The following is an 11,400-nucleotide window of genomic DNA, read 5'->3' on the forward strand; positions in this document are numbered from 1 at the left end:
GGGATTTTCGTTTTTCATAAAGGTAACCTACCCCCATACCAAGAAAATGAAAATATTAATGTATATTTACTTGTATAGTTGTATTTTCGCCGTGATACGCACAAGTTCTTAGCATTGTGGCGAATGCGCATTTGTACACACAGTACCTATTTAAATTTATAGCACATTATATTTCCACAAAAACGTGTTATATGATAACAATTACACGATAATATTGCGTCCCTTGAATTTACATTACTCACCACGTGAAGATACCATGCCTAACCTAAACTGTGAGGTCTCATCATCTTAATAACAGCTGTTTACGTAAATCCTGATGTGATAAAAACATGCAATATAATTAAATATAAATTTTTGACTCTGAACGGTCAGCCAATCCTTATCCCGAAATGTGGAACGCTTCACGATTTTGCGTGTCATCCTTGCGCAGGGGCCATGCTAATCTTCTCTGTATCGTTCCAATTTTAGTATATGTACCGAATTATCCTAAGAATGGCCCTAATCCTTATGGATTACTTTCACAAATACAACTTGTAACATTGAGTTAGCTCGCCTCAATTGATCAGCTGATGGGCTTGGCGCGCTTTCTACACTACGGCCTGTATATTACGAAGGCAGTGGTTGTATGTAAGCTTTGGGAAAGCATTCTTTCTGATTATGTAAGACATGTTTGCAAAATTAATAAATGGTTTGATAGAAGGCAGTTTGGGTTTAGGAAAGGTCAATTGGACTGTATTGCGATTGACTTATCTAAGGCATTTGATAGGGTAGATCATGGGAGACTACTGGCAAAAATGAGTACAATTGGACTAGACAAAAGAGTGACTGAATGGATGGCTCTGTTTCTAGAAAAAAGAACTCAGAGAATTAGAGTAGGTGAGGCTTTATCTGTCCCTGTAAAAATTAAGAGGGGAATTCCTCAAGGCTGTATTATTGGACCTTTATGTTTTCTTATATATATATATATATATATATCAATGATATGTGTAAAGAAGTGGAATCAGAGATAAGGCTTTTCGCAGATGATGTTATTTTGTACAGAGTAATAAATAAGTTAAAAGATTGTGAGCAACTGCAAAATGACCTCGATAATGTTGTGAGATGGTCCGTATGCAATGGTATGTTGATAAACGGGGATAAAAGTCAGGTTGTGAGTTTCGCAAATAGGAAAAGTCCTCTCAGTTTTAATTACTGCGTTGATGGGGTGAAAGTTCCCTTTGGGGATCATTGTAAATACCTAGGTATTAATATAAGAACAGATCTTCATTGGGGTAATCACATAAATATGATTGTAAATAAAGGGTACAGATCTCTGCACATGGTTATGAGGGTATTTAGGGGTTGTAGTAAGGATGCAAAGGAGAGAGCATATTTGTCTCTGGTGAGACCCCAACTAGAGTATGGTTCCAGTGTATGGGACCCTTACCAGGATTACTTGATTCAGGAACTGGAAAAAAAAATCCAAAGAAAAGCAGCTCGATTTGTTCTGGGCGATTTCCGACAAAAGAGTAGCGTTACAAAAAGGTTGCAAAGTTTGGGCTGGGAAGACTTGGGAGAAAGGAGACGAAGTGCTCGACTAAGTGGTATGTTCCGAGCTGTCAGTGGAGAGATGGCGTAGGAGGACATCAGTAGACGAATAAGTTTGGATGGTGTCTTTAAAAGTAGGAAAGATCACAATATGAAGATAAAGTTGGAATTCAAGAGGAAGGGGGAGTTAGGGATTGGAATAACTTACCAAGGGAGATGTTCAATAAATTTCCAATTTCTTTGAAATCATTTAGGAAAAGGCTAGGAAAACAACAGATAGGGAATCTAGCACCTGGGCGACCTGGTGATTGATTGATAATATTTAGAACATTCTTTATTGTAATGTTTAAAGTGTTGCTCCTGAGTATGGAAAAACCTGATATCTCTATTCTAAACTGTCTTACATTCCAAATGACGAGCATTGTAGTACTTAGGATAGCCGCCCTCAAATAAGTTGATTCCTTTCATTCAAAGCTTCCCTCAAATATTCTCTGCATAGCCTTCCATTATTTCCTATCCATTGGACTATACTCTGTCTTATCATTAACTCAAAGACATCTATCTATCTATCTATCTATCTATCTATCTATCTATCTATCTATCTATCTATCTATCTATCTATCTATCTATCTATCTATCTATCTATCGCTTTTCCCGCATATGTGGGGTCGCGGGTGTAAACTGCGTCTCACATGTCGATTTGGTCATGTTTTACGCCAGGATGCCCTTTCTGACGCCAGCCCTATATGGAGGGATGTAATCACTATTGCGTGTTTCTGTGGTGGTTGATAGTGCAGTATTTTGTCTGAATATGAAGAGGAAAGTGTTGGGACAAACATAAAATCGAGCGATAGTTGCAGTCGCTTATGTGCGGCCAGTATCCAGTATTCGGGCGATAGTGGGTTCGAACCCGACTGTCCGCATCCTTGAAGATGGTTTCGGTGGTTTCCCATTTCCACGCCAAGCAAATGCTGGGGCTGTACCTTAATTTTGGCCACAGTCGTTTCCTTTCCACTCCTAGCCCTTTCCTGTCTCATTGTCGCCATAGGACCTATCTGTGTCGGTGCGACGTAAAACAACTTGTAAAAATACACTCAGTCCCCGAGCCAGAGAATTAATGAGACGCGATAAAATCCACGACCCGGCTGGGAGTCGAACTCGGGACCATCTAAACCGAAGGCCTCAACGCTGACAATTCAATCCATTAATAATTTGTTTGATTGATTGATTGATTGATTGGATTAAATAATAATTACTCATGTTACAGTTGACAGCAAAGTAACACATTTGGCGAATCGAACGCAGGACAAAAGAAATCCGTGTTTATATGCCACTTGTTCTGAATTCAGAACTAAAATCATGCCTATACTAACGAATGGAATAGAAATCATATGATCAAACCTCGCAAAAAAGAACCTGTCGGCACTAGAAAGCGAAACAGCGCTATACATCAAAAGAGCGATCGGTGTATCAAAGACTACAAGATCACGAGTTGTCTACGAGAATCGTTCCTCGTTGAAGACCTCAGAACACTTTTGCCTCTCCCCAACACTACAGTCTTAGAAAAACTACTAACATCACTCAACAACAACAAGAACAAAAATGATATACCTCCAGAATTCTATGGAACTGGGGCCATGATAGATAGGACGTGGACAACATCCAATTGTGAGGTGAGGCACATGCTTACAAGATAGGCAGTGCACGGTTTTCGTCATATTATTTGTACAAACACATCGTACCATGAACCAACAGAGGCGTGTTAATGCAAACTATGCAGCAAACGAACAAACTCAGTTCAAGATTATGCAGAACAAGGCGCAAGTGCGCAATATTAGTGCATCCTAGTGATGGGATAATCGAATACAATTCCAATTCAATTATTTTTCAAGTATTCATTCCAATGAATGAGGCAATTGAATAGTAAATGCTTTTGAAATTATCGAAGTTGTTAAGAATGTTAATTTACTCATTTAGTTTCAACATTTGGAGATACGTTTGAAAATAAGGTTACACTGGGGCGAAACGCTGGTAATTTCACGATAGAGAAAGCCTAAAGACTCAATGAGCTTAACCATGTATTTTGTCAAAAACGATGCCTAGTTTAAACAAAAATGCTTAAAATGTAACCAAAAATGAAATATAACTAAAATGACAAAAAAAATGGCCGAAATATGAATTTATATAAAGCATAAATGCCTTTGCTGGCATGACCTACTGTTTACAGTGCTCTATGTCTTCTGGTACGGGCTAGAACATTTTTTTTTTTCAGTTACCTGTCTCAGTCTTATGCTTGGCTTTGATGATAAGAAAGTGACTGAGGTATGAGCGATGCTAGCAACATCATTCCTTATGCAGGCAGTCCCTGTTATGAATGGTGTGAAAATATCGCTCATTTGGCGCGGGCATTTCAGTGGGCTTGGCAGACTGAGATGTAATAGGAAATTCTGGCTCCGTGAGGAAAGCAACGGGAAACTACCTCAATCCTCAGTTCCCTAGTACTCCTCTTCACTGATGCCTGGGCCGCCTATGACAGCTGATAGCAGAGCTGTTGAGGTCCAAACCACCCTCCGGGCTAAGCACTCAACACACATACATACAAACATGAAACATAACATTTCTTTAAACGGGCCAGGGACCCATCATTTAGTTATTTTTCAAATTTCGGGTAAGATGAGCTCAGGAAAGAAATGTAAGTTTTCCTTATTATCCGCTCCTTAATGATATTTATCGGTTCGCCCGGAAGGACGTGGGTTCGAATCCCCGTCCTTGAGGCAAAGGCGACCGGGCGTAGAACTAACCACTCTACGCCCATCACGTGCCGTGTTTAACAATGGTGGAAGCCTTTACCTTCCACTCCTCCAAGGGCCTTCATGGCCTGTATGAAGGTGTCTTTGTCTTTGTAATGATATTTAACTCAGATGTTTCCAAAATAGATCCGGGCTTGTGTCGGGTGTTTTTTAATAAGAATATTGCAGCGAATAAATTGATACACTGACCGAAACTCCTTGAGCGTGACTGCAGTTGTCCAGCTCATGGTCAACAGCGATGAGTGATAACACAAGATAAAAAGAGAACGAGCTTCACAAGGTTATCAACGATCCGCTTATAACTTACACAAAGCGAACAAAACAGGGCGGTTCGCTGTGGCTGACATTTCTTAAATATTTTGTGAATGCATTTTAAGGAACGGTTAAAAGTCAAACTCGTCCGCCTCTGTGGTGGAGTGGTGGACACATGTGTACACTTTTTTTTTTTTTCATTATTTCCGTATGGTCCCATAAAACTGAACATAAATATTTTTGTGCTGCAGTGGGGCTCTTTTAAGTGTGATTTGTTATCTGTTTCAAATAAATTAACAAGTTCTATTTTCTTTAAATGACGTCAATGATGTTTTATAGCCAATTTAGACTCCTGTATCAATATTAAAGTCCACTGCCTTCGTGATGTACAGGCCGTACTGTACCTCCGATGACGTCACACAAAGAGGCGAACTGTTTCCTCCATCCGACCCGTGTAATGCATCTGTACCTTTAGTAATTATGAAATATTTACAAATGTTGTATTAATATTACAGGTGAGATCACTAAAACCTGTGATCGCATCATTACTCGTAGGTCTATGTAATTTTAGAAGAAGTGGGTTTGAAGTGCGATCTACGCTGTCAAAGCTCCAGTGTTTTACTCGTCAATGTACCCAACAAATAATTATTATGCATTAATACAAATATGGAGACAACAAACGTGCAATAATAAACTTTATTTCCGTAGCTCTAGATGGCCATAAATACAATAGCTTTCTTGGTTTTTTGTTGTTGTTGACACTTCTGGCACTATTCTTTTTGCGGATGATGTTATTCTCTATAGAGTGATAAATAAGTTACAAGATTGTGAGCAACTGCAACGTGACCTCGAAAATATTGTGAGATGGACAGCAGGCAATGGTATGTTGATAAACGGGGCTAAAAGTCAGGTTGTGAGTTTTACAAATAGGAAAAGTCCTCTCAGTTTTAATTACTGCGTTGATGGGGTGAAAGTTCCTTTTGGGGATCATTGTAAGTATCTAGGTGTTAATATAAGGAAAGATCTTCACTGGGGTAATCACATAAATGGGATTGTAAATAACGGGTACCGATCTCTGCACATGGTTATGAAGGTGTTTAGGGGTTGTAGTAAGGATGTAAAGGAGAGTGCATATAAGTCTCTGGTAAGACCCCAACTAGAGTATGGTTCCAGTGTATGGGACCCTCACCAGGATTACCTGATTCAAGAACTGGAAAGAATCCAAAGAAAAGCAGCTCGATTTGTTCTGGGTGATTTCCGACAAAAGAGTAGCGTTACAAAAATGTTGCAATGTTTGGGTTGGGAAGAATTGAGAGAAAGAAGAAGAGCTGCTCGACTAAGTGGTATGTTCCGAGCTGTCAGCGGAGAGATGGCGTGGAATGACATTAGTAGACGAATAGGTTTGAATGGCGTCTATAAAAGTAGGAAAGATCACAATATGAAGATAAAGTTGGAATTCAAGAGGACAAACTGGGGCAAATATTCATTTATAGGAAGGGGAGTTAGGGATTGGAATAACTTACCAAGGGAGATGTTCAATAAATGTCCAATTTCTTTGAAATCATTTCGGAAAAGGCTAGGAAAGCAACAGATAGGGAATCTGCCACCTGGGCGACTGCCCTAAATGCAGATCAGTATTGACTGATTGATTGATTGAAGACTTTCTTGAGACTCTTCCTTTTATACAAACATTTGAATATCCCATGTTTTCCCAAATATTAATGCACTGATCAGCCAGATCTATTAGTTACTTTCCACATTCACGTAAACTGCCGAGGAATTGTTTTTACTCGCATTAGTTTAGGGGAGAAAAGGCAGCACGCACTCAACATTACGAACCCAAGAAATAACCATATGTAGGTTCCATTGGTTACTGTGTACTTTTATACTTGTTCCATATCAACAATAAAACGCTCTGCTGTAAATCTGTAAATCAAAAGCAGAACTCATCATCAGCTCTGGAAAATGAGTGAAACATATGCCTGTATTCTTCATAACAGGTACTTTTTCGGTTGGGATTTTCGTTTTTCATAAAGGTAACCTACCCCCATACCAAGAAAATGAAAATATTAATGTATATTTACTTGTATAGTTGTATTTTCGCCGTGATACGCACAAGTTCTTAGCATTGTGGCGAATGCGCATTTGTACACACAGTACCTATTTAAATTTATAGCACATTATATTTCCACAAAAACGTGTTATATGATAACAATTACACGAGAAGTATTACGTCCCTTGAATTTACATTACTCACCACGTGAAGATACCATGCCTAACCTAAACTGTGAGGTCTCATCATCTTAATAACAGCTGTTTACGTAAATCCTGATGTGATAATAACATGCAATATAATTAAATATAAATTTTTGACTCTGAACGGTCACATTTATCCTAAGAATGGCCCTAATCCTTATGGATTACTTTCACAAATACAACTTGTAACATTGAGTTAGCTCGCCTCAATTGATCAGCTGATGGGCTTGGCGCGCTTTCTACACTACGGCCTGTATATTACGAAGGCAGTGATTTTTCTTCCTCTTTTGCGTGTAATTACATAAAATGGAATCATATGAAGTGTTTGTGTAATATTTTGCTTCACTTGAGGGCTGATGTGATTCCCTGTGTTTTGTGCTTACTATTTACTATCGATACTCTCGGAAATTGATGTTCTACAATTGTCAATAGACAGAAACAGAAATATATAATCTCAACGTAATATGTTAAAAATTACGAATAATACAGTATTTCACAAATTTTAGTCAGTTGGATTAGTAGGGCAAGTGAAGGCAAAAATTAACACTAAGGCAATTTTACTTTTTATCTTCTCCTTTGAGTCTAATAATTTTCACACCTCTGTAGTAGTTAATGTGATTAGCTTCCATCCCCGGAGACACGGGTTCGATTCACGGCTCTGCCACGAAATTAGAAAAGTGGTACGAGGAGTGGAACGGGGTTCACTCAGCCTCAGGATGTCAACTGAGTAGACGGGGGTTCAATTCCCACCTCAGCCATCCTCGAAGTGATTTTCCGTGGTTTCGCACTTCTACTCGAGGCAAATGCCGGGATGGTATCTAATTTAAGGCCACGGTCGTTTCCTTGCCTATTTCGTGTCTATCCCTTCCAATCTTCCCTTCCCCTCACAAGGCCCCTGTTCAGCATAACAGGCGAGGTTGCCTGGGAGAGGTTCTGGTCCTCCTCCCCAGTGTTATCCCCCGACCGAACGTCTCCCTCGCTAAGTCCGGGGGGAAAACCGACCCTTGAGGGTAAACAGATTAAATAAATTATTAAAAACAAACTCAAGAACTGGTCATTTTATTCCCTATCTGTTGTTTTCCTAGCCTTTTCTTGCGCGACTCTAACCGCGCGGCCAACTCGCCCGCTGATCTCTAATTCAGCAGGATAATTTGTATTTGTAATTTGTGTAGGACTTAATTTACCATTATTATGTACTGCTCCGTAGCTAAATGGTTAGCGTGCTGGCCTTTGGTCACAGGGGACCCGGGTTCGATTCCCGGCAGGGTCTGGAATTTTAACCATCATTGGTTAATTTCATTGGCACGGGGGCTGGGTGTATGCGCCTTCATCATAATTTCATCCTCATCACAACGCGCAGGTCGCCTACGGGAGTCAAATCAACAGACTTGCACCTGGCGAGCCGAACTTGTCCTCGGACACTCCCAACACTAAAAGCCATACGCTATTTCATTGATTATTATTATTATTATTATTATTATTATTATTATTATTATTATTATTATTATTATTATTATTATTATTATTATTATTATTATTATTTGCTATTTGCTTTACGTCGCACCGACACAGATAGGTCTTATGGCGACGATGGGACGGGAAAGGGCTAGGAGATGGAAGGAAGCGGCCTTGGCCTTAATTGAGGTACAGCCCCAGTATTTGCCTGGTGTGAAAATGGGAAATTCACCTCCCATGCATTGTACCCTATCAAACATTATCAACTGTTTCTGAGAAGAGTGTACCTAGGAAGAACTTACACAATACCGGGTGCAATTTTTCTGAGCGACTGTACACTCAACGACACAAAAATTGGCGTTCAAAGAATATTTAATTTAATTCATTCATGAAACGCGAGGGTAATTATGAACTGTGGATAACCCAATCAATCAATCAATCAATCAATCAATCAATCAATCAATCAATCAATCAATCAATCAATCAATCAATCAATCAATCAATCAATCAATCAATCAATCAATACTTATCTGTATTTAGGACAGTGGCCCGGATGGCAGATTCCCTATCAGTGTCGAGAACTGCATACAGATAGCCTTCTTCTTATTATTTTCCCAGGACCTCTTAATCCTCTCCAAGGCCGTACCTAGGATTAAAGTTCCTGAGGGGAGGGATTAGAATTTTTATCGCAGCGGAAGGGCTCCAAAAACAAAAGCTATAGGAGCAGTAAAAACACCTTGTTCTTGGTGTTGGTAGAATACGGCCACGGTATCCTCTGGCTGCCGTAAGGGGTGACTAAAAGGTGGACGTGGAGCCCTCAATTTGGGAGCGTGGGTTAGCGACTACGGGGCCCTTACACAAACTAACTTCGCCCATTTCTCATTTACTCCAAATGTGACGTTTTAGGTAGGGAAAACTAAAATGTGTATGCTAGGAAAATGGTGCCGCACATCTGTTGGGTTTCCTTCAGGCTAGACGTTCCCTTTGAGATAATTTATTTTCCTCCTCTCTAAGGGATTAGATTTTTGTTAATCGTCTGACACAAGTAACGGTTTTACAAATTGCAATTATTCAAATGAAAATTCAAAATTATGAATTTGTTTAGTGTCCGGCTGAGTAGCTCAGACGGTTGAGGCGCTGGCTTTCTGACCCCAACTTGGCAGCTTCGATCCTGGCTCAGTCCGGTGGTATTTGAAGGTGCTCAAATACGTCAGCCTCGTGCCGGTAGATTTTCTGGCACGTAAAAGAACTCCTGCGGGACTAAATTCCGGCACCTCGGCGTCTCCGAAAACCGTAAAAGTAGTCAGTGCGATGTAAAAACAATAACAATAATATACAGCTGATTTTCATTATCTACTTTTCTTATACCATCCTCATCTATCAATTTCCCTCGTATTTGCCGAGTCTCCAAATAATCTTTCATAAGGTGTACCCATCCCATTTCTTCAGAACATAGTAAACATTTATTTTTATCTCTATTTTCTCTGTATGCTTTATTTTTATGTATCCCCATTAACCACCATATTATACCTCTCATTCCCTTATTAGTAATCGAATTCATTCCTAAGTTATTCTTTATTTCCTCATTCCGAGTACCCTACTGCCGTCGTTCCCACCTGTTCGTACAAGCGATGATACTCACTACCTCCATGTCTGTTACTTATAACTTATAGATATTTAAGTACAATAGTATTTTACTCCCGAAAAGCAAACTTGGCCTGAAAACAGACCGGTGTAAAGAGAGTTTCATCCACAAGTTGACTTCTTCCTTACAAAATTGATCGCAACTGCGAGCTCACTGCATTCGCTTTGCTGAACCTAATTCAATCTCACTTATTATGCTATCATCCTGCGCGAATGCACAACCTACATACTTGAAATTATCTACCTGTTCCAGTTTTGTTGACGTAAATAGGTCATATAGCAGGGAGTCATCCGAAAATATGTGTAACGTAAAGCGACAAAAGTGTGACGGAAGTGTAACCATAGCAACCGTGCAGGCTGTGATGTAAGGTATGGATGGATGGTCAGACAATGTTACCTAGCAACCGTGCAGGCTGTGACGTAACATATGAAAGGATGGTCAGACAATGTTACCTAGCAACCGTGAAGGCTGTGATGTAAGGTATCGATGGATGATCAGACAGTGTTACCTAGCAACCGTGCAGCCTGTGATGTAAGGTATGGATGGTTAGACAGTGTTACCTAGCAACCGTGAAGGCTGTGATGTAAGATATGGATGGATGGTCCGACAGTGTTACCTAGCAACCGTGAAGGCTGTGATGTAAGGTATGGATGGATGGTCAGACAGTGTTACCTAGCAACCGTGAAGGCTGTGATGTAAGGTATGGATGGATGATCAGACAGTGTTACCTAGCAACCGTGCAGCCTGTGATGTAAGGTATGGATGGTTAGACAGTGTTACCTAGCAACCGTGAAGGCTGTGATGTAAGGTATGGATGGAGGGTCAGACAATGTTATCTAGTAACCGTGCAGGCTGTGATGTAAGGTATGGATGGATGGTCAGACAATGTTACCTAGCAACCGTGAAGGCTGTGATGTAAGGTATGGATGGATGATCAGACAGTGTTACCTAGCAACCGTGCAGCCTGTGATGTAAGGTATGGATGGTTAGACAGTGTTACCTAGCAACCGTGAAGGCTGTGATGTAAGGTATGGATGGAGGGTCAGACAATGTTATCTAGTAACCGTGCAGGCTGTGATGTAAGGTATGGATGGTTAGACAGTGTTACCTAGCAACCATGCAGGCTGTGATGTAAGGTATGGATGGTCATACAGTGTTACCTAGCAACCGTGCAGGTTATGGTGTAAGGTATGGATGGATGGTTAGACATAGACAGTGTTACCTAGCAACCGTGCAGGCTATGGTGTAAGGTATGGATGGATGGTTAGACATAGACAGTGTTACCTAGCAACCGTGCAGGCTATGGTGTAAGGTATGGATGGATGATCAGACAATGTTACCTAGCAACCGTGCAGGCTGTGATGTAAGGTATGGATAGATGGCCAGACAATGTTACCTAGCAACCGTGCAGGTTGTGATGTAACATATGGATAGATGGTCAGACAATGTTACCTA

General features: G+C 40.3%; 1 non-coding gene across 1 annotated transcript; it reads right to left on the reverse strand.

The window, feature by feature from the left end:
- Positions 1-385: 385 nt before the first annotated feature.
- On the reverse strand, positions 386-487 carry LOC137503039 (U6 spliceosomal RNA). The gene has a single exon (XR_011019012.1). It is a non-coding gene; the product is annotated as a U6 spliceosomal RNA (small nuclear RNA).
- Between the last annotated feature and the right edge of the window lie 10,913 nt (positions 488-11,400).

This window comes from Anabrus simplex, chromosome 14, assembly GCF_040414725.1.
Source record: "Anabrus simplex isolate iqAnaSimp1 chromosome 14, ASM4041472v1, whole genome shotgun sequence".
Taxonomy (NCBI): domain Eukaryota; kingdom Metazoa; phylum Arthropoda; class Insecta; order Orthoptera; family Tettigoniidae; genus Anabrus; species Anabrus simplex.